Here is a 25,122-nt window from a genome sequence, read left to right on the forward strand (position 1 = left end):
AAGATCAGGAGCGTGGGACTGAAGTGCAGCCAGAAATCAAGGAGCAGCCCCTTGGGGCTGCAACCTCATGCACTGTATAAAAATCCGGAACACGGACTATGCAACGGCACTACAAATTTGTGAGCATTCTCACAAGTGTGTATATTACACATGTAATGCAAGATCACATGATGCCCTATCATGTGACATCAGTTCACATGACTTCTACAAATATTATTGCATTTACTGTTAAAGGTTGTGTCCTCTGCATTGAGTATCTTTGTTCCTGGTCTTGTGCCAGCAGGTTTTGTGCAAGTAATTCCAAGAACCAGGATGCCATCTGTGAGCAGGCAAAGAAGGAAAACCAAGGGCAGGAAAGAGGGGAAACTAAAAGTGGGGAAGATATTTGTACAGGGGAAACCAGAGGTGGGAGGAACTTTGATTCTACTAGTATCTAATGGTAACTCACTGAAATTCCACTGATAACTAACACTAATACTGATAGCACTCACAAAGGGCAGCGGGCTCAGTCTTTGGGCCACTTCTCACAAGACACATTTATTTTTATTTGTTCATGGGATGTGGTCATTGATGGCAAGGCCAGCATTTATTGCCCATCTTTAATTGCCCTTGAGAAGGTGGTGGTGAGCCGCCTTCTTGAATCGCTGCAGTCCGTGTAGTGAAGGTACTCACATAGTGCTGTTAGGGAGGGAGTTCCAGGACTTTGACCCTGCGATGATGAAGGAATGGCGATATATTTCCAAGTCAGGATGGCGTGTAACTTGAAGGGGAATATGGAAGTGATAGTGTTCCCATGCGCCTGCTGCCCTTGTCCTTCTAGGTGGTAGAGTTTGAGGGTTTGTGAGTTGCTGCCAAAGAACTCATCCTAAACTCAGCTCAGCACCAACATTTCTAAACCATTCCCTAGCTTGGCCTCAATAAAGGAGGTTTCATAAAATTAAGAAAAAAGAAAGACTTGCATTTTACAACCACCGGAATTCTCAAAGTGCTTTATAGCCAATGATCCAGTGGAGGAACTGTTGTAATGTGGGATATGCAGCACCAATTTGAGCACAGTAAGCTCCCACAAACAGCAATGTGATAATGACCAGATAGTCTATATTGTTATGTAGATTGAGGGATAAATATTTGGCAGGACACCGGGGTTAACACCATTGCTCTTCTTCGAAATCGTGCCATGGGATCTTTTATGTCCACCTGAGTGAGCAGATGGAGCCTCGGTTTAATGTCTCATCCAAAAAAACAGCACCTCTGACTGTGCAGCACTCCCTCAATACTGCACTAGAGTGTGGGCCTAGATTTATGTGCTCTCAAGTCCCTGGAGTGGAACTTGAACCCACACCTTCTGACTCAGAGGCAAGTGTGCAACCTGCTGACCCACTAGCTGCCACTAATGTAAATGATAGAAATTAGAGCACAGGGGGATGTCATTCCTCCCCCTTTTCCCCACAGTGCTGGTGCTGGTGCACTCTCTTGAAATGCCAATCCCCGCCCCAACCCCTCCCCAAACAGAATATCCCTTTGGGGAGGGAGGGTGGGTGGGAATTGGTGTTTCAGCAGAGTGATCCAAATATTTATTTATTTCCCTTTTAAATCAAGTTCAGTTTCAACCTCCATAGCCACATGATCATATTGAATGGCGGTGCAGGCTCAAAGGGCCGAATGGCCTGCTCTTGCACCTATTTTCTATGTTTATATGTGATGAAGAAAAGAGGAATATAAGCAGCTTATGGTCGGTTTCCAATTCAAATTTAAGCCCGAACAGATATTGATGCATTTTCTTTACCCGCTTCTTTTTCGATCATACTGTAGGCCCTCTCGGCCTTAGACAGACTTCTGGATGCATAAGCAACTGGTTGCAATCTCCCAAATTCATTAGTTTGTTGCAATACACACCCGACCCCGTACGACGACACATCAGATGCTAGTACCAAACGTTTACATGGATCGTACAACACAAGCAATTTGTTTGAACATAACAGCTTCCTAGCTTTCTCAAAGGCATTTTCTTGGCTTTTACCCCATACCCATTCATCTCCTTTACGCAGTGTGCTAAGACACAGTAAGAAGTTACCAAAGTAGCTCAGGAGTTCTAGAAACGACCGCAGTTCCGTCACATTCTGTGGTCTTGGTGCATTTTTGATTGCCTCCGTCTTCGAATCGGTGGGCCTAATGCCATCCGCCGCGATTCTTCTCCCCAGAAACTCCACTTCAGGCGCCAGGAAAACGCACTTCGAGCATTTTAGCCTGAGCCCCACATGATTAAGCCGACTAAGAACGTCCTCCAGGTTCTGCAGGTGCTCGACGGTGTCCCGACCTGTAACCAAGATGTCACCCTGGAAGACCACGGTGCGGGGGACCGACTTCAGCAAGCTTTCCATGTTCCTCTGGAATATCGCCGCGGCCGATCGAATCCCAAACGGGCATCTGTTGTAAACAAAAAGACCTTTGTGCGTGTTGATGCAGGTGAGGCTTTTCAAAGATTCCTCCAGCTCCTGCGTCATGTAGGCCGAGGTCAAATCCAGCTTCATGAACGTTTTCCCTCCCGCCAGCATCGCAAATAGGTCGTCTGCCTTTGGTAGCAGGTATTGATTCTACAGTGAGAAACGATTGATAGTTACTTTATAATCACCACAGATTCTGACAGTGCCATCTCCCTTGAGGACTGGAACAATCGGACTGGCCCACTTATTGAATTTGATCGGCGAAATGATGCCCTCTCGTTGCAGCCTGTCCAGCTTGGTCTCCACCCTCTCTCTCATGTAAGGTACCGCTCTCGCCTTGTGATGGATGGGTTGCGCTGCTGGAATCAAATGGATCTGCACTTTGCTCCTTGGAACATCCCGATGCTTGGTTCGAACAGCGAGGGCAACTTGCTTGGGACCTGGGCACATGAGGTGTCCTCGACGGATGAAAGCGCTCGGACATCATCCCAGTTCCAGCTTATCTTTCCCAGCTAGCTCCTGCCGAACAACGTGGGGCCATTGCCCGATACCACCCAGAGTGGTAAGACGTGCACCGCTCCATCGTAGGAGACTTTACGGTAGCACTGCCAATTACTGGAATCAGTTCCTTCATGTACGTTCTAAGTATGGTACGAATGCGGGTCAGAACTGGCCTTGAAGCCCTGTTGCACCACGACTTATCGAAAGTCTTTTTACTTATTATGGCTTGTGCCCGTGTCCAGCTCCATGGACACCGGGAGTCCATTTAATTCAACCTTCAGCATTATCGGGGGACACTTTGTGGTAAATGTATGCACCCCTATACCTCTGCCTCCTCGGTCTGAGGCTCTGGTTCATCATGATTCACCGTGGATCTGTCCTCCTCTGCAGCATGGTGGTTTTCAGGAGTGGCAGGGTTTTCAGCTCGCCTGAACATACGTTGGCGGTGTCCCATTGTTCCACAGCCCTTGCAAACGTAACCTTTGTAGCTGCATGAATGGAATCGATGATCACCTCCACAGCGCCAACAAGGTGTTAATTGGGTTGTATTCACCACCCTTCATGGCGGTCTCTGAGTCATCTGCGGATGTGCAGCTACAGGTGTGTAAGTCCTGCCATGTGCATTTCGATTCGGAAACATCATTACTTTGTTCACAGTACTTTCAGCAGTACTAGTGTGCTTGGAAATTTGTTTGGTATTGTCACTGGTGGAGATAAACGCCTGGGCTATCGCTATGGTTTTACTCAAGGTTGGGGTCTCTACAGTCAATAGTTTGCGAAGTATTACCTCATGGCCAATGCCAAATACAAAGAAGTCCCTGAGCATGTGCTCCAAGTGTCCTTCAAATTCGCAATGTCCTGCAAGGCGTCTTAGCTCGGCGACGTAGCTCGCCACTTCCTGGCCTTCAGACCTCTTGTACGTGTAGAACCGATACCTCGCCATCAGAACGCTTTCCTTCGGGTTTAGATGCTCCTGGACCAGTGTGCACAACTCATCGTACGACTTGTCTGTGGGTTTCGCTGGAGGGAGCAGGTTTTTCATGAGGCCATACGTTGGTGCCCCGCAAACGGTGAGGAGGATCGCCCTTCGTTTGGCAGCGTTCCCTTCTCCTTCCAGCTCATTGGCCACGAAGTATTGGTTAAGTCGCTCTATGAAGGTTTTCCAATCATCTCCCTTCGAAAATTTCTCCAGGATGCCCACAGTTCTCGGCATTGCGTTTGGGTTCGTCATTTGTATCTCATCGCCAGTTGTTATGTCTTGAATAAAGAGCCAGACTAGATACTGCAAGCTCAAAGTAAGTGTGAATGTAGTTCTGTATTGCAGATCTCAGAGTGCCTCTCCAGCCTGTGAGGCCTCCTTATATACAGGTGTTCCCAAGGGATTGTGGGATCCCTTGAGACTCCAGGGGATAAGCCCTCTGGTAGTTAGATATGGGTAATTACAGATTTACATACATAAAACTCACAATGGAGGATCCCTTACATCTGATATTCACATCTGCATGTAATGGACCCACACTTGCAATAATTGCCGAGGCCTCTGGAAACTCTGACTTACCAACCCTTTGTTGCTTTGCAGGCCAAGGTGGCACACAACCGTGCCCAGTAACAATCCACTGGTGGGGTCAAGTCGCAAAATGTACAGCTCACTGATCTGGAGGAGAGGGTGCAGCGGCTAGTGGGCATGCATGTTGGAAGCCCTGTGGCTGCAGGTTGCTCCGATGCTGCTGGGGGTAGCATGGGTAAGTGAAGATGTTTGTGCAATGCCATCTCTCCCTGACAGTGCAATGGGCTAGCGGGCTATTGCTTATGCTTGTGTGCAAGCTGCTTGCTGCATGGTGCAACGTGCGGCATCCCAGCCCAGAAATTGGAGTGGTCCTGACCTGCAAGACCATCAGCAGGCCGGGGCATTAGAGGGAGCAGTGTGTAGCGGCATACCACTGCAGGGAGCAGCGCGTGCTGCTGCAGGAGGGCGACGGTTGACTGCAGTGCGGGCAGGTACAGCAGGAGTGGCGAGGTCGGGGCGAAGGAGCATCAGAGGTTCATAGAGGGAGGTGATCGGGGCCCAGGAGAGGCGAGAGTTCGGGGCCCAGAAGAGGCGAGGGATCAGGGGCAGCATGAGCCAGCCCACACTGCGATATGTGTGTGCATTAGGTCCGTGCAGCAGAGCTGGTCTCCAGTCGTCTTGGTTAATCCTTGCCACTGGAACAAGACCTAGTTCTGTCAAGCCCGTGTGGTGGCTGGGGTGCAATGGCCACCACACGCTAAAAAATCCACGCACAGGCATCTTCCACCCTCCAAGATTTAGTTCAGGATTCAGAATATTAGGTCCTTCATTGAAACACCTGTGAACTCGTCCCTTTTCGGTGTGGAAGCAACTCATTCTCGTTTTGAGGGACTGCCTATGATGATGATGATAATGCATGTTACTATGCAGCACCTTACCCTCACCGCACCACTTGTTCCATTTATGATTGCAGATGAGACCCCAAGTGTCAGCAGGAGCGAAACAGACACCCTTGATGCAACTGGCAGCCACAGTCAGGAGGAAGCCCTGGATGATCTTGGTGGCATGTCCAATGATGGAGATGGAGAGGGGGAGAGCTCTGCCAGCAACACCGTGTCACTGCTTCATACAGTCGCACTCACCAGCTCAGATACTGGGAGTCCACGGTCAGGTACCTTAGATTTAAGAGATGGATCGGCACTGCGTGAAGCACCGGGGCCTAGAAACATAGAAACATAGAAAATAGGTGCAGGAGCAGGCCATTCAGCCCTTCTAGCCTGCACCGCCATTCAATGAGTTCATGGCTGAACATGAAACTTCAGTACCCCCTTCCTGCTTTCTCGCCATACCCCTTGATCCCCCGAGTAGTAAGGACTTCATCTAACTCCCTTTTAAATATATTTAGTGAATTGGCCTCAACTACTTTCTGGGGTAGAGAATTCCACAGGTTCACCACTCTCTGGGTGAAGAAGTTTCTCCTCATCTCGGTCCTAAATGGCTTACCCCTTATCCTCAGTCTGTGAACCCTGGTTCTGGACTTCCCCAACATTGGGAACATTCTTCCTGCATCGAACCTGTCTAAACCCGTCAGAATTTTAAACGTTTCCATGAGGTCCCCTCTCATTCTTCTGAACTCCAGTGAATACAAGCCCAGTTGATCCAGTCTTTCTTGATAGGTCAGTCCCGCCATCCCGGGAATCAGTCTGGTGAATCTTCGCTGCACTCCCTCAATAGCAAGAATGTCCTTCCTCAAGTTAGGAGACCAAAACTGTACACAATACTCCAGGTGTGGCCTCACCAAGGCCCTGTACAACTGTAGCAACACCTCCCTGCCCCTGTATTCAAATCCCCTCGCTATGAAGGCCAACATGCCATTTGCTTTCTTAACCGCCTGCTGTACCTGCATGCTAACCTTCAATGACTGATGTACCATGACACCCAGGTCTCGTTGCACCTTCCCTTTTCCTAATCTGTCACCATTCAGATAATAGTCTGTCTCTCTGTTTTTACCACCAAAGTGGATAACCTCACATTTATGCACATTATACTTCATCTGCCATGCATTTGCCCACTCACCTAACCTATCCAAGTCACTCTGCAGCCTAATAGCATCCTCCTCGCAGCTCACACTGCCACCCAACTTAGTGTCAGCCGCAAATTTGGAGATACTGCATTTAATCCCCTCGTCTAAATCATTAATGTACAATGTAAACAGCTGGGGCCCCAGCACAGAACCTTGCGGCACCCCACTAGTCACTGCCTGCCATTCTGAAAAGTACCCGTTTACTCCTACTCTTTGCTTCCTGTCTGACAACCAGTTCTCAATCCACATCAGCACACTACCCCCCAATCCCATGTGCTTTAACTTTGCACATTAATCTCTTGTGTGGGACCTTGTCGAAAGCCTTCTGAAAGTCCAAATATACCACATCAACTGGTTCTCCTTTGTCCACTTTACTGGAAACATCCTCAAAAAATTCCAGAAGATTTGTCAAGCATGATTTCCCTTTCACAAATCCATGCTGACTTGGACCTATCATGTCACCATTTTCCAGATGCACTGCTATGACATCCTTAATAATTGATTCCATCATTTTACCCACTACTGAGGTCAGGCTGACCGGTCTATAATTCCCTGTTTTCTCTCTCCCTCCTTTTTTAAAAAGTGGGGTTACATTGGCTACCCTCCACTCCATAGGAACTGATCCAGAGTCAATGGAATGTTGGAAAATGACTATCAATGCATCCGCTATTTCCAAGGCCACCTCCTTAAGTACTCTGGGATGCAGTCCATCAGGCCCTGGGGATTTATCGGCCTTCAATCCCATCAATTTCCCCAACACAATTTCCCGACTAATAAAGATTTCCCTCAGTTCCCCCTCCTTACTAGACCCTCTGACCCCTTTTATATCCGGAAGGTTGTTTGTATCCTCCTTAGTGAATACCGAACCAAAGTACTTGTTCAATTGGTCCACCATTTCTTTGTTCCCCGTTATGACTTCCCCTGATTCTGACTGCAGGGGACCTACGTTTGTCTTTACTAACCTTTTTCTCTTTACATACCTATAGAAACTTTTGCAATCCGCCTTAATGTTCCCTGCAAGCTTCTTCTCGTACTCCATTTTCCCTGCCCTAATCAAACCCTTTGTCCTCCTCTGCTGAGTTCTAAATTTCTCCCAGTCCCCAGGTTCGCTGCTATTTCTGGCCAATTTGTATGCCACTTCCTTGGCTTTAATACTATCCCTGATTTCCCTAGATAGCCACGGTTGAGCCACCTTCCCTTTTTTATTTTTACGCCAGACAGGAATGTACAATTGTTGTAGTTCATCGATGCAGTCTCTAAATGTCTGCCATTGCCCATCCACAGTCAACCCCTTAAGTATCATTAGCCAATCTATCTTAGCCAATTCACGCCTCATACCTTCAAAGTTACTCTTCTTTAAGTTCTGGACCATGGTCTCTGAATTTACTGTTTCATTCTCCATCCTAATGCAGAATCCCACCATATTATGGTCACTCTTCCCCAAGGGGCCTCGCACAATGAGATTGCTAGTGGGTGAAGGGCAAAGGAAACCTTGGATGCCATCTCTCCGGTGGGGCGAGTGTGCAGCCGAGTCCTGCTGAGGAGGACTCAGGCAAGCCCATCGATGTTGGGGCTGAAGAAAAAAGGGTGGAGGCCATGCAATCGGAATTCTTGACGGCATTGCAAGGGATTCCCGAGAGGCTGTCGCAAGTGATGAGGAGCGTGGAGGAGTCCGCCTTCGACATTGTGGACAGCTCTGCACACACCATAGGGACCATCATTGCCAGTGTGCAGACGATGGTGGAATCCCAGAGTGAGCGTGCGGATCCAGCCGCAATAACGCATCTTTTAGGGGAGGTGACAGCTGCCATTGTGGCACAGGTGCAAGGGAACGAGCATCGCTGAGCTGTTTTGGACAGGATGGCCGCTGCCCTGGAAGCTCAGAATGCGCTCATGCACCCTGGGCAACATGCCATGGAGCATCTAACTGCTGTCGTTTCTGATGGCTTCCAGAGTGTGGCTGCTCTCATGCAGTCTCAGTTGCATGCTACGCGAGATCTGACTGCTGCCATTGCAGCTGGGTCCACCATGGTCCACCGGGGGTCTAACGTTGCCACCCCACCCCACCGACCAGTGCTCCAGTAGCTTGATGGGGGTGTTGGGGTGCTGCCCCGGGGGAGTGACGCTGGCTCATGAGACCAGGAGTCTGATGTGGGCCCTCCGGTTCATAGCTGCCCTGAGCCGAGACCTGCCACTCCGCAATTGCTGCCAACCATGGAATTGCCCCAGCACTTCCGACTGAAGGCGCACAGGAGAATTCAGCCCAGTCTGCAGCCGGCCCTTCCAGGGCCAGATCTGGTCGAGGGCGTCTGAGAACGACATCTGTAGTTTCCTCTACAGATACACAACAGCCTTCCCAAAGTCATAGAAACATAGAGACATAGAAAATAGGTGCAGGAGTAGGCCATTCGGCCCTTCGAGCCTGCACCCCCATTCAATGAGTTCATGGCTGAACATGCAACTTCAGTACCCCCTTCCTGCTTTCTCGCCATACCCCTTGATCCCCCGAGTAGTAAGGACTACATCTGACTCCTTTTTGAATATATTTAGTGAATTGGCCTCAACAACCTCCTGTGGTAGAGAATTCCACAGGTTCACCACTCTCTGGGTGAAGAAGTTTCTCCTCATCTCGGTCCTAAATGGCTTACCCCTTATCCTTAGACTGTGACCCCTGGTTCTGGACTTCCCCAACATTGGGAACATTCTTCCTGCATCGAACCTGTCTAAACCCATCAGAATTTTAAACGTTTCTATGAGATCCCCTCTCATTCTTCTGAACTCCACTGAATACAAGCCCAGTTGATCCAATCTTTCTTGATAGGTCAGTCCCGCCATCCTGGTGAACCTTCGCTGCACTCCCTCAACAGCAAGAATGTCCTTCCTCAAGTTAGGAGACCAAAACTGTACACAATACTCCAGGTGTGGCCTCACCAAGGCCCTGTACAACTGTATCAACACCTTCCTGCCCCTGTACTCAAATCCCCTCGCTATGAAGGCCAACATGCCATTTGCTTTCTTAACCGCCTGCTGTACCTGCATGCCAACCTTCAATGACTGATGTACCATGACACCCAGGTCTCGTTGCACCTCCGCTTTTCCTAATCTGTCACCATTCAGATAATAGTCTGTCTCTCTGTTTTTACCACCAAAGTGGATAACCTCACATTTATCCACATTATACTTCATCTGCCATGCATTTGCCCACTCACCTAACCTATCCAAGTCACTCTGCAGCCTCATAGCATCCTCCTCGCAGCTCACACTGCCACCAAACTTAGTGTCATCCGCAAATTTGGAGATACTACATTTAATCCCCTCGTCCAAATCATTAATGTACAATGTAAACAGCTGGGGCCCCAGCACAGAACCTTGCGGTACGCCACTAGTCACTGCCTGTCATGAGGAAGCCACAGGGGAGACACTGCGACGTATTGTAAGGATATGTCTGCATCAGAGGGGTAATAAGGAGTTACTCCTCCTTGATAAAATGCAACATCACCACTGACACCTGGGAGTCCCTGGCCAAAGACCACCCTAAGTGGAGGAATTGCATTCGGGAGGGCGCTGAGCATCTCGAGTCTCATCGGCGAGAGCATGCAGAAATCAAGCGCAGGCAGCGCAAAGAGCGGCGGCAAATCTGTCCCACCCACCCTTTCCTTCAACGACTGTCTGTCCCACCTGTGACAGACACTGTAATTCCTGTATTGGACTGTTCAGTCACCTACGAACTCACTTTTAGAGTGGAAGCAAGTCTTCCTCGATTTCAAGGGACTGCCTATGATGATGATGATGAATAAGGAGTTGTAGAAGCGTGATAATTAATTAAGTGAATGTTTTGGAAACCCACTGGTTGGGTTGTAATAAATCTATATTTTGTTTTTGGAATTTCTGTTTTGGTCTCTCTGTGAGGGAATGATGTGTGAGAGGGATTATAGGTTGGCCCATGGATATGGCCAGATGCAGGCTCACCTGGGCATTCAGTTATTTGAAACGTGCAGCTGTGAGATGGCTTTGTGCTTCCCTTGAAGGGTCACGATGGCGACGCCGCCTCCTGCATGGCTGCCCATCCACATCCTGCTCCTCCTCCTGTGCCTCCTCCTCCTCCTCATGCGACTCGTCCTCCTTCTCATGCACCTCCTCCTCATACGACTCCTCCTCCTCCTCCTCATGCGACTCCTCCTCCTTCTCATGCACCTCATCCTCATGCGACTCCTCTTCCTCCTCCTCATGTGACTCCTCCTCCTTCTCATGCACCTCCTCCTCATCATGCGACTCCTCCTCCTCCTCCTCATGTGACTCATCCTCCTTCTCATGCACCTCCTCCTCATCATGCAACTCCTCCTCCTCCGCCACAGGTGCCACTGCTGTCTCGTCCTCCAATGGCAGTGCCCTCATGATGGCCAGGTTGTGGAGCATGCAGCACACCACCACAAATATGGAGAGATGCTCAGGCGAGTATTGCAGCACACCCACTGAGCGATCCAGGCAACGGAACCTCTGCTTGAGAATCCCAATTGTGTGCTCGATGATGATCCTGGTGGCCAAGTGACTGTCATTATAGGCGAGCTGCGCAGCAGTTCTAGGGTTGCGAAGAGGAATCATGAGCTCAGTGTGAAGCCTTTGTCACCGAGAAGCCAGCCACAATCTTGATTGGGACCAGTCAAGAGGTGTGGCACACCACTCTGCTGCAGTATGAAAGAATCGTGGCTGCTGCCAGGAAACCGGGCATCTACTTGCCTAATCCTGTGGTTGTGGTTGCAACATTGAGGGAGAGGAATCCCTTGTTGTTTCAGAATTGCTCTGGAGTGTGTTGCGGTGCCCTGAGACCAACATGGGTGCAATCAATGACCCGCGGACCTTACGGAAGCCCAAAATGCGCAGGATCCCAAACTGCGAGATGTTGCAGATGTCCGCAGTGGCAGCTTCGAAGTACCCAGTCACATAAAAGTTCAAGGCAATTATAACCTTGGAGGCCACGCTCAGGGCTGTGCTCACCCATGTTTGTGGCTCCAAGTCTGTCTACAGGAGATTGCAGAGCTCCATCACTACATCCTTGTGGAATGGTAGTCTGCGCAGGCACTGATTATCATTCAAATCCCAGTATGAGAATTGGTCCTTTGTTGATATGGCCTTCTGCCCCCACGTCTGTGCAGCCGTCTTGCTCTCTGTTGTGTCTCATTGGCTTCTCCCTGCTGGTCTGCTGCCTCCTCCACCTCTGCAGGCTGCTGCTGCCCAGCATCTGCCTCCTCTGCAGGCTGCCTCATGACCTGCTGGCCCAGTATCTGGTGTGGGCGGTCCGCGTACCTGACTCTCCTCCTTAAGGGACGCACTTGCTGAGGGCCTTCCTGTGACAGCTCTCTGGCCTCACCTCCTTCCTGGCCCTTTCCATGCTGGGCGGCCATGATAGCTGTGGCCCTTGCCCGCTGCCTCTGAAGCCGTTGGTACTGGCGCCGCCTTCTCCTGCTTGCCTTGGCGGCACGCACAATGTGCAGGAGGCGTTGGCCTGCTAGCACTGCCCCCATTTCCAACTCCTCCCCAAGCCCACCTTCCTCAATGTCGGTTCCCTGTTCTGCAGGAGGAGGTGCCCCCAGCACTCACAAACAATTGCGCACTGTATCCTCGAACTGCTTCTCAAACATGGGGAACATGTCGCCGACACAAATCCAACAAAAACCAACACACCTTTAAGGCACGCTGGCGGTGTGCATCAGGAACTATGCACCACCCGAAAAAAACTACTCTTGGCACTGCCGAGTGATCGGATGATATTTAGACCGTAATGTGGCTTCCGGCCGAGGACCACGGTGATGCGCGCAGTGGTGATGCACTTAGGAGTGCTGGCCAGCAGCGCGGCGGAAGTGGGGGGAGAAGCGGTGTGGTGAGGTTCATCACCGGGAAACCATGGCAAGGCAATTGGGCTATTGATGGCCATTACACAAAATGTCAGTGGCCACTCCACTCTGCAGCATGGCCACCAATTTCTGGTGTTAATAGGCCTTCGGAAAAGGGGCAATCTCAGCCCCTAGGTATGGTCTCACCAATGCCCTGTGCAGTTGTAGCAAGACCTCCCTACTTTTATACTCCATCCCCCTTGCAATAAATACCAATATTCCATTTGCCTTCCTAAATACTTGCTGCACCTGCATGCTAACTTTACTGCAGCAGTCTGTAGTCTCTCTCCATTTAAATAATATTTTACTTTTCTATTCTTCCTACCAACATGGATAACCTCACAGTTTCCCACATTATACACCATCTGCCAAATTTTTGCCCACTCACTTCAGCTATCTATATCCCTTTGCAGACTCTTTGTGTCCTCCTCACAAATTGCTTTTCCACCTATCTTTGTATTGTTAGCAAATTTGGCTACAATATACTCGGTCCCTTCATCCAAGTCATTAACATAGATTGTAAATAGTTGAGGCCCCAGCATTGATCCCTATGGCACTGAACTAGTTACGGTTTACCATTCTGAAAATGGCCCATTTATCCCGACTCTCTGCTTTCTTTTTTTTAGCCAAGCCTCTTTCCACGCTAATATATTACTCCAAACACTGTGAGCTCTTATCTTGTGCAGTAACCTTTTATGTGGCACCTTATCGAATCCCTTATTGAGTGTGCTATGCAATAGTAACTCTTGAACAAAGGATCGAAATTGATGCACTCACCACCCACTGCCGCCGTCTGCCGCTCACTGCCACCAACATTCCTCTGCTCGAACCGCCCGGTGCCACTTTCGACGTGGCCTAGAGCGGGCGGGAGGGGAGAGCTGCTGGGAAGCGCCTGCTGACGTCAGCGGACGGCCGATGCGCGTAAGTAGACCCCGCCTGCCGAGATGCCATATTCATGCAGGCTGGAGTCGGCGGCAGGACGGTGGTAGACCGCTGTGTGGTGGCTGCTCTGTCCTCAATGGTAAGTGTGAAGAAGGGAGTAAACAGGTTAGTGACATTTTTTTAATGTATTTCTTTACAGGGACTTACCTGGATGGGGTCCCCTGAAGGTCGTCAAATGTGTTTTTTTTAATGCTTTTTATTTTTAGGTGTTCGACCCTCTGTGGGGCCCAACTCCATCCTCAGCAGCACTTGTGCGGCAAGCGCATTTGCCACCGAGAATGAGAGCTTCCGCCGGCCATTCTGTGGTGTTAATCATGGCGGGCCGGTAAGTATAGCATCCTATAAAAGTGTACTCTTCCATCCAGGAAATTCACCCGAAACTCAGCTGCAATGATCGTGGGTGCTAAATCAGGCGTTGCACACATGTGCTCAGCCGCTCCAACCGCAAAGAGCCACGCAAAAAAAGCAACTTTATTTGCACATGCACAAAGGCCCGCTATAGTTCCCGAGCCCAGCCGAATGTTTAGGGCGCAGCACTATAAGTTTGCGCATGCACAGTTCCACCTATGCACTCTGAGCAGAGTGGGAAAATGGAGGAGAAGGAAGAAATAGCACGCCGCTTCACATCCACGCCTGCTGGAATTCTTCTAGAATTCTTCTAGAATTTTTTGAGGATTTAACTAGTAGAGTGGACAAGGGAGAACCAGTGGATGTGATGTGTTTGGACTTTAAAAAGGCTTTTGATAAGGTCCCACACAAGAGATTAGTGTGCAAAATTAAGGCACATGGGGCATTGGGGGTAATGTGTTGACGTGGATAGAGAACTGGTTGGCAGACAGGAAGCAGAGAGTTGGGATAAACGGGTCTTTTTCAGAATGGCAGGCAGTGACTCGTGGGGTGCCGCAGGGCTCAGTGCTGGGACCCCAGCTATTTACAATATACATTAATGATTTAAATGACGGAATTGAATGTAATATCTCCAAGTTTGCAGATGACACTAAGCTGGTGGCGGTGTAAGCTGTGAGGAGGATGCTAAGAGGCTGCAGGGTGACTTGGACAGGTTAGGTGAGTGGGCAAATGCAGTATAATGTAAATAAATGTGAGGTTATCCACTTTGGTGGCAAAAACAGGGAGGCAGAATATTATGTGACAGATTAGTGAAAGGGGAGGTGCAACAAGACCTGGATGTCATGGTAAATCAGTCATTGAAAGTTGGCAGGCAGGTACAACAAGCGGTGAAGAAGGCAAATGGCATGTTCGACTTCATAGCGAGAGGATTTGAGTACAGGAGCAGGGAGGTCTTATTGCATTTGTACAGGGCCTTAGTGAGGCCACACCTTGAATATTGTGCACAGTTTTGGTCTCCTAATCTGTGGAAGGACATTCTTGCTATTGAGGGAGTGCAGTGAAAGTTCACCAGACTGATTCCCGGGATGGCAGGACTGACATATGAAGAAAGACTGGATCGACTAGGCTTATATTCACTGGAATTTAGAAGAATGAGAAGGGATCTCATGGAAACATAGAAAATTCTGATGGCATTGGACAGTTTAGATGCAGGAAGAATGTTCCCGATGTTGGGGTTGTCCAGAACCGAGATGAGAAGAAACTTCTTCACTCAGAGTTGTGAACCTGTGGAATTCTCTACCACTGAAAGTTGTGAGGCCAGTTCGTTAGATATATTCAAAAGGGAATTAGATGTGACCCTTACAGCTAAAGGGATCAAGGGGTATGGAGAGAAAGCAGGAATGGAGTACTGAAGTTGCATGATCAGCCATGATCATATTGAATCGTGGTTCAGGCTTGAAGGGTCTAATGCCCTACTGCTGCACCTATTTTCTATGTTTCTATGTTTCTATGTTTCCCAAATGCTCTTTGCACAGCCATGTAGATTATAATGCACATCTTTACACTTCCAGACAGTAGCAGCTACTCTGTTATGGAAGGCACATGTGCCACACGATCAGCTGCACACTCACTCACATCTTCGACTTGATCTTATTGTAGACAAAATTGGCTCATTATTGTTGGGAGCAGCAGCATGCCGGAGGTGGGAGCCTGATCTTCAGGACCTCACTGACGTGGAGCAGCGAGTGCCGGCCCTCATGGGCACCCCAGTTCGTGCGGTGGTCAGCGGCGAGGCATAGCCCCCTATCGGTAGCGGTAACATCATTCATGTAAGTTCCTTGACCCCTGATATTCAGTGGCCTACCCCTTTTACATATAGATGTCCAATGCCACCTTCCTTTTATCTCTCTGCCCCCTTTCCTGCTGCGAACCACATGCCTGTTGCTTTGTGCTTACAGATAATCAGCCAGAAGTGCAGCAGCCTCTCCCTGAACCGTAAACAGCGGGCAACGGGGGAAAAGTTGAGGGAGGGGATGACAGTGTGCTCACTGAGTGGGAAACGCCATCAGTCCCACACCACATGTGGAGACACCACATCGGTGCACGAGCCTGAATTTGAGGGGTTTGAGGACTCTGAGGCTCCTAGCATTTATATTGTGCTTCATCATATTCTCAGCTACTGATGTCAAGGTTGTTACATAGGCAAATGTGACAACCCTGGCCCCAGTGGCCTACAACAATGCCCAGCGGGAGGGTAAGTTCGGAGGCCAGCTCCCCGGAGGATCAGTCAGCCCAGAAATCCTGCTGAGAGACAGGCAAACGTGGACCTGGTCTTGGTGGCTATGTCCAGGGAGACCACGCAAATGCACCATGACCTCATGAGTGCATTGGAGAGGGACCCGCAGAGCATCGTTGCACTTGCTATAAATGTGGTGGAGGCCATCTCAAGCATTGCCCCTGCCTTTCCAGAATCCAATGAGCCCATCCTTTCCCACTCACAGAAGGAGATGGGCTCAACGAGTGATAGTGGAGTCCCAGAGGGGATGGCACGTGCCAAGGTTGGGCCAAGGCCCAAGCCACACAAGAACTTCGTGCTGTCAGTGATTGCTGGCATGTACTCGTAGACTGCTGTGTTTCAGCCTCAGTGTGCTCTGAGTCAGTCGCAGAGTGATGCCATGTAATCACTGACTACTGCCATCCTCTCTGTGTTCCAACGGGGGAGGGATGGTGCTGAAGCAGGCCAGAAAGTTGTGCTCACGCATCATGCTCCAGAGGTTGACATCTGCCCCGTGTGAGTGGCAGTGGGCCCCTGGAAATGGAAGGCGCTGTCCTTTCTCAAGATGATAGCATTCCGGCTCCCACCACTGCCACTCCATCTTTGCACCTAACCCGGTCCACACCTGAGCCATCCCAGACTACTGCTGGCGATGCTGAGGTGGTAGAGTCCACAACCGGACCTTCGAGGCCCAGGACATCCTGGCTGGCATAACACACACAGCAGCCCTCAAGCAGCTTGCTATAAATGATGTGGACACATTGAGGAGGAGGGGGGTAGTAATTGTGAGGGGTGGGAAATGTCAGTCAAAGTCTGAGGGATGACTTTGTTCACCATGGACAGATGTACTCCCAATGTAAATAATGGCTGTAAACATGTCATACATTGTTGAACTTTATTGTGCTTTATGGTTTTTCAATGGGACTTTGTATTTTGTTTTATTACTTGCAGGGGGACGCAGGGGTGAGCGGATTGATTTGGTTGTGTTGTTTGAGTCGACGACGTTGATGTCATTTGTAAAAAGGTTACTTGACCGTTTTGCATTGGCGTCTTGTGTATGATTGTGCACTTTAATGGAGATGTCACTATTAACTGCATCCCTCAGCTGCCTCCATTCAAGAGAACCAATCCATTATGAGCCGCTGACGTGCGGCACTTGCACCGGCAGCATTGCTATGCTGCCTCCACCGTGGATAGTTCTCCTCCTGGTGTGGCTGGCGATTCGGGGTGTCGCCAGGCTCCTGTTCCTCGTCCTCCTCCTCCTGAGGTGGGGCTGCAATCCCCACTGGCAATGCCTGGCCTCTCATGAAGGCCAAGTTGTGTAGCATGCAGCACACCACAATGAATTCTGACACCTGTTGAGAGGAGTATTGAATGCTGCCTGCAGGCATGAAACGTTGCTTGAGCACCCCAATTGTCTGTTCGATGGTGTTTGCGGGTGGCCGCATAGCTCTCACTGTAGTGATGCTCCACTTCTGTGGTAGGGTTGTGGAGGGGGGTCATTAGCCAGGTGGCTAGACCATATCCGTTGACCCTGAGCAGCCAGCCGTGCCCTACCTGTGGTGGTTGAAACAATCATGACACAGTGCTCTCACACAGGATGAAAGCACCATATGCGCTCCATGGATAACGGGCATTCACTGCAAGGATGCGTTGTGTATGGTCGAATGGTGCTTGTAAGTCCATGTGTGTGCAGTGAATGGCTTCTTGAACCCTTGGGAAGCTTGTACTCTGTCAAACCCATGTGCCTGCTCATTTGGCACTCCCTGCTCATTGGGAATGTTATGAATTCCATTCTGTGTGCGTAGAGAGCCTTTGTGATGTGGTAAATGCAACAATGTGTAGCGTATTGAGAGATGCTGCATATGTCCCCTGATGCAGCCGGGAATGAGCCGGAGGCATAGAAGGCCAACGCCACAGTGACCTTCACTGCGACGGGCAGCGCAGTCCTGGTGCCGATGTGAGTCTGCAGGTCTGCTTGTAGGAGATGGCATATCTCTGTCAGCACTTCCTTTCAGAAGCACAGCCTTCTCACACACTGCTCCTCAGAGAGCTGGAGGTATGAGTGACGCTGCTTGTAAACCCAGGAGGGGAAGGCTTCCTGTCCAGATGTCTACGGTCTCTCCTCATTCATGGCCCGACATGGCTAACAGCCCTTCCACCTTGACAGCGCCTAACAAGAGCATGGAGTAGGCATCACTGGCAAACTAGTAATGCCCCCATTAAATTATTTCACTGAAGTTGTAAGGACCCTGTAATGGCAGATAAATCTGACACTTTTAAGTCAGAGATTCACTCAGCGTGCTGTGTGGAAATGTAGCACGCAATGTAACCTCCGATTTAGGATTCTCCTCCCTCACTTTAAATACACTGCAAATAGCATCTAATTGACCGTGGGACCGCCTGGCTTTTCAGGCGTGACTTGGGCTGGATGTTAACTGCAACGTTTCTACCTAATTCAGCAACTGGGGAGCTAGCGGGATGTTGCACGATGACTGACGTCATGATCTGAATGAAACTACAGATCAAGGCGATAGCGTTTTGCGCTGCCGGAAAACCGGCAGCAAATTTCCCGGCAGGGCGCTGGAAGCTGGCTGCCCGGGTGGTAAGCATTTCAACACTCTTCACCGCCCCTCTGAGGGCACGAACAAAGGCACAATCCAACCGAAAATCCAGCCCATTGTGTATTTCTGAGACATGGCTAGATGAAAGTGATGGGAAAGGTATTAAGGGGCTTAGCAGCTTTGAAAGTGGATAAATCCCTAGGACAGGATGAAATGTATCCCAGGCTGTTAAGAGAAGCAAAAGAGGAAATAGCAGAAGTTCTGACCATCATTATCCAATTTTTTCTGGCTGCAGGCCTAGTGCCAGAGGACTGGAGGGTTGCTCATGTTGTACCTTTGTTTAAAAAAGCGAGAAAGGGATAGACCGAGTAAGTACAGGCCAGTCAGCCTAACCTCGTTGGGAGGGGGGGGGCGGGGCGGGGGGGCGGGGGGAGCTTATTGGAAAAAATCCTGAGGGACAGGATAAATCTTCACTTGGAAAGATATGGATTAATCAAGGACAGTCAGCATGGATTTGTCAAGGGATGGTCATGTCTGACTAACTCGATTGAATTTTTCGAGGATGTAACCAAGAGGGTCGATGAGGGCATTGGGTACGATGTAGTGTATATGGATTTTAGCAAAGCTTTTGATAAGGTCCCACATGGCAGATTGGTCACAAAAGTAAAAGCCCATGGGATCCAGGGCAAAGTAGCAAGTTGGATCCAAAATTGGCTTGGAGGCAGGAAGCAAAGGGAAATGGTTGACGGGTGTTTTTGTGATTGAAAGGCTATATCCAGTGGGGTTCTGCAGGGCTCAGTGCTGGGTCCCTGGCTTTTTGTAGTGTATATCAATGACTTGCACTTGAATGTTTTGGGTATGATTAAGAAGTTTGCAGATGACACTAAAATAGGCTGTATAGTTGATAATGAAGAAGAAAGCTGCGGACTGCAGGGAGATATCAATGTATTGGTCAGGTGGGCAGAACAGTGACAAATGGAATTCAATCCAGATAAGCGTGAGGTGATGCATTTTGAGAAGTCAAGCAAGGCAAGGGTATCATCATCATAGGCAGTCCTTCGAAACCAAGGAAGACTTGCTTCCACTCTAAAAGCGAGTTCTTAGGTGATTGAACTGTCTCTGTCACAGGTGGGACAGACAGTCATTGAAGGAAAGGGTGGGTGGGGATTCTGGTTTAATGCACGCTTCTTCCGCTGCTTGCGCTTTCTTTCTGCACGCTCTCGGCGATGAGACTCGAGGTGCTTAGCACCCTCCCAGATGCTCTTCCTCCACTTAGGGCGGTGTTTGGCCAAAGACTCCCAGGTGTCGGTGGGGTTGTTGCATTTTATCAAGGTGGCTTGAAATGTTTCCTCTGCCCACCTGGGGCTCACTTGCCGTGTAGGAGTCCCGGGTAGAGCGCTTGCTTTGGGAGTCTTGTGTCAGGCATGCGAACAATGTGGCCCACCCAACGGAGCTGTTTGAGTGTGGTCAGTGCTTCGATGCTGGGGATGTTGGCCTGATCGAGGACACTCTGTCCTCCCAGGGGATTTGCAGGATCTTGCGGAGACATCTTTGTTGATATTTCTCCAGCGATTTGAGGTGTCTAATGTATATGGTCCACATCTCTGAGCCATACAGGAGGGCGGGTATCACTACAGCCCTGTAGACCATGAGCTTGTTGCCAGATTTGAGGGCCTGATCTTCAAACACTCTTCCTCAGGCGGCCGAAGGCTGCACTGGCGCACTGGAGGCGATGTTGAACCTCGTCGTCAATGTCTGCCCTTGCTGATAATAGGCTCCCGAGATATGGAAAGTGGTCCACGTTGTCCAAGGCTGCGCCGTGGAACTTGATGAGTGGGGGGCGGTGCTGTGTGGTTGAGTCAGATTGGTGGAGGACCTTTGTCTTACGGATGTTTAGTGTAAGGCCCATGCTTTCGTACGCCTTGGTGAAGAAGTTGACTATGACTTGGAATTCAGACTCTAAATGTGCGTAGACGCAAGCGTCGTGCGCATATTGTAGCTTGACGACAGAGGATGGGATCTGGATCTGGCCTGGAGATGACGGAGGTTGAACAGGTTCCCACTGGTTCTATAGTTTAGTTCCTCTCCAGCGGGGAGCTTGTTGAGTGTGAGGTGGAGCATTGCAGCGAGGACGATTGAGAAGAGGGTTGGCACGATGATGCAGCCCTGCTTGACCCCAGTCCGGACGTGGATTGGGTCTATGGTGGATCTGTTGGTCAGGATCATGGCTTTCGTGTTGTCGTAGAGCAGGCGGAAGATGGCAACAAACCTTTGGGGGCAGCCGAAACGGAGGAAGACGCTCCATAGTCCCTCACGGTTAACAATGTCAAAGGCCTTTGTAAAGTCAAAGAAGGCCATGTACAAGGGTTGGTGCTATTCCCTGCAGTTCCCTTGCAGTTGTCACGCCGTAAAGATCATGTCCGTTGTACCCCGTAGTGAACGGAATCCGCACTATGACTCTGGAAGGAGCTCCTCAGCCACACGGAGAAGACGATTGAGGAGGATTCTAGCGATGACTTTCCCAGTGGCTGATAACAGGGAGATTCCTCTGTAGTTGCCGCAGTCGGACTTGTCACCTTTTTTAAAGATGGACATGATTACTGCATCTCTGAGATCTCCCGGCATGCTCTCCTCCTTCCAGATGAGAGATCTGAGGTCATGGATTCATGCCAATAGTCCCTCTCCGCTATACTTTAGTGCCTCAGCGGGGATACCACCGTTCCCGATGCCTTGTTGTTCTTGAGTTGATGGATTGCTTTTTCTACCTCGTGCAGGGCTGGGGTTTTGTTGAGATGGTGGCGGGTAGCATGTTGCGGGATGGAGTCGAGGACACTCGTGTCAAAAGCAGAGTCTAGGTGCAGGAGATCTTCGAAATGCTCCTTCCAGCGGGTCCTGATTGCCTCGGTGTCCTTGATGAGTGTCTCCCCATTCTTGGCCAGCAGTGGGGTGGGGCCTTGGGTGCTTGGGCCGTAGGTGGACTTGACTGCGGTGAAGAATCCTCACACGTCATGGCTGTCGGCCAGCTGCTGAATCTCCTGTGCTTTCTCCACCCACCATCTATTCTTTAGGTTTACACATTAAATGGTACGACACTGAAAAGTGTGGAGGAACAAAGGGACCTTGGAGTGTAGGTCCACAGATCCCTGAAGGTAGCAGGCCAGATAGATAAGGTGTTAAGAAGACATATGGAATACTTGCCTTTATTAGTTGAGGCATGGAATACAAGAGCAAAAAGGTTATGCTTGAACTGTATGAAACATTGGTTAGGCCGCAGCTGGAGTACTGTGTGCAGTTCTGGTCACCACATTACAGAAAAGATGTGATTGGCCTGGAAAGGGTGCAGAGGGGATTTACAAGGCTGTTGCCTGGACTGGAGAATTTTGGCTACGAGGTAAGATTGGAACTGCTGTGTCTGTTGGAACAGAGGAGACTTAAGGGATACCTGATTGAGGTGTATAAAATCATGAGGGGCCTGGATAGAGTGGATTGGAAGGACCTTTTTCCCTTGGCAGAGGGATTCAACAACCAGGGGGCATAGATTTAAAATAATTGGGGGGAGGTTTAGAGGAGATATGAGGAAAAATGTCTTCACCCAGAGGGTGGTGGGAATCTGGAACTCACTGCCTGAAAGGGTGGCAGAGGAAGGAACCCTCACCACATTTAAAAGATACTTGCATGTGCACTTAAAGTGCCGTAACCTACAGGGCTTCGGACCAAGAGCTGGAAAGTCGGATTAGGTCAGATAGTTCTTGGTTGGGCGGTGCGGTCACGATAGGCCGAAATGGCCAACTTCCGTGCTGTAAATTTCTATGATTTTATCATTTGATGAAAGAAATTCACCTAATGGGCTATACGCGTTTCAGAAAGGATGAGGTAGGTCAAAGGGGAGGTGGGGTTGCTATTTTTATCAGTATTAATCTAACAGCTAGAGAAAGACTTGATATTGCCTCACCAGATACATCTGAAGCTATCTGGGTACAAGTGGACCAAGCTCACGGGCAGGGATTCATTATCGGTCATTGTTGTAAGCCCCCGAGTCAGACACCTGAATATGATGAGTTATTATCTCAACAGATCACTAAATCTTTTAATATAAAATGTCACCTTTGTCCAGTGGGTGATTTTAATTTTCCTGGCATTCAGTGGCACAATGGTTAACCTGCTGTTGTGGTAGGAAGTACAGCTGAAAAATTGATTGATAATATACAGGACTGTTTCCTGACTCAACGTGTTAATGAAGTAATTCGGGATAATCATATATTGGATCTGCTGTTTAGTAGTGAGCCTGATTTCGTATCAGGTCTCCATCCTGGAGAACATCTGGGCAACTGAGTCCACAACATTATACGGTTCGAATTGGCTAGTAGAACTAAAGGTACTGAGAACATGCAACTCATAAGAGCAGAACTTTTTCAGAAGAGCAAACTTCTCCAAAATGGCAGATGATTTGGAACAGGTAAATTGGTTTACTCTCCTCAGTGGTGATTAGACCAATGTTGAATATAAATGGAAAGTTTTGAAGAACAAGATTAAAAATGTAGAAAATAAACATGTACCCAAAATCAAAAGATGGAAATGTGGTAAGAAAAAGTCAAGGTAGCTGACTGGCTATGCATAAAAGACAAATAAGATGTAAACAGAAATGTTTCTATAAATTAAAAACATTTAATACTCAAATTAATAGGTTTGAATACAAGGAACAACTAAAGAAATCGAAGGCTGCTATTAGAAATTAGAAATCGATGGCTAATGGAAAAAATGATTGCAGACAACTGTGGCACTAATGGGAAGAGCTTTTTTAGTTTTCTGAAGATTCAGAGAACTATCAAAGACTGCATTGGGCCACTGAAGGGTGTTCAGGGATAGGTTACAAAGGACTCACTAGCTATTAAATGACTACTTTGCATTAGTCTTCACCCTTGAAGATGAAACTCGAATATTAGAATTTAATAATACAAGTTTTATTAGTAACATTAACAGAGATAAAAATATTGTTTTAGAAAAAATGAAGAACTTGAAAATAGATAGAGCAACCGGGCTAGTTGATATCCACACCAGGATCCTCCAGGAGATGGGTCATGTGCTGTGCGAGCCCCTGGCCTGTATTTTTAATAGTTCACTGCACTGTGGAATGGTTTCTATAGATTGAATGGAGGCTAATGTAGTCCACATTTTTAAAAAAGGTGACAAGACTGACCTGGGTAACGATAGGCCCATCAGTTTAACATTAGTAATAGACCAGCAAGGTGCTTGAAGGAATCATAAGGGATGCAATAGGTGAATACTTGGATAGGGAGGGACATATTAGGGACACCCAACATGGCTTCATAAAAATGGTCAGGGCTTACAAATGTAATTGTATTTTTTGAAGAAGTTACAAAGTTGGTGGATGAGGGAAGCCCAGTAGATATTGGGGGCAAAATTGCTCTGCGCCCCATTTGGGGTGCAAAATTTGAATAAAATGAATATTTAGCGCCCAGCGATATTGCTGCTAAATGTCTCTGAATTGAGCTCTTTACTGAAAAAAATGTGCTAGCCGGTATTGGAGGCTTGATTCACCTCCGCGGGGCATTAGCGGGGCGGAAGTGCAGCGCTGATGATGTCAGCATGACGCGGACACGCCATGTCGCGCTGAGGCCGCGTCGCGCTGATGCATCACAACGTCTCTCCTCTTTTTTGAAAGGGAAGGGCCGCTACGAACTCAGCAACCGCTTTCCTGGTGCCCACTGGGCCACCAGGGAGGTTTTGGCTGGTCGTCTGGCTGAACCAACGACTGCCATTGTCGGGCCAACTGCAAAGTCGGCTGCCAAAAAAAAATTGCCGGCCGTGGCACAAGGCCCTCCCCTTTAAGGGTGACCGCGCACCCCAGCCATGACAGCTTCGCGACCCAAAAAGCTGTCTTTTGTATCGCCCTGCGCCAACCTAGTGTCCCACGGGACGCAAAGGGGTTGAGCATTCCGATAAGGGGTCAGTATGCACACCGAAGACATCATCATCTTGTGCGCTCTCGCTCGGGGTGAAAAGTACGGTGACGCGGTGAAAAGCTGTTTTCACCCACGGCATCCCGGGGCAATTCCGGGCGGGTCGCTTCCGCCGCCTGCCCCCGGGCGATAAAGCATTGGTGACCTGTTAGCGCCTTCAGCAGGCAGCTTTTGAAAAGGGGCAGTTTCGTCCCCATTGTCTACTTAGATTTCCAAAAAGCTTTTGACAAGGTTCCACATAAGAGGCTTCTCTATAAGATCGGAGCCTTTGGTTTTAGTGGTAATATATTGAGCTGGCTGGCAGGACGTATAGATTAATTTAGATCTTTTTGGAGACTGGTCACCAGTGGTGGCCGGCAACGATCAGAGTTGAGACTGTTGCTTTTCACTATTTTTATTAATGATCTGGATTTGCAGATGATACCAAGATCTGTGCGAGTGTTAGAACTGTAGAAGATGGTCATCTGCTTCAGGCAGATCTTAATTCGTTGGAAGATTGGCCTCAAGAGTGGAAAATTATGCATTACTTAGATAAGTGCAGTGTTATGCATGTGGGCAGGGCAAATGCCCAAGATTCATACACCCT

The sequence above is a fragment of the Pristiophorus japonicus genome, chromosome 2, assembly GCF_044704955.1.
Source record: "Pristiophorus japonicus isolate sPriJap1 chromosome 2, sPriJap1.hap1, whole genome shotgun sequence".
NCBI classification, from domain to species: domain Eukaryota; kingdom Metazoa; phylum Chordata; class Chondrichthyes; family Pristiophoridae; genus Pristiophorus; species Pristiophorus japonicus.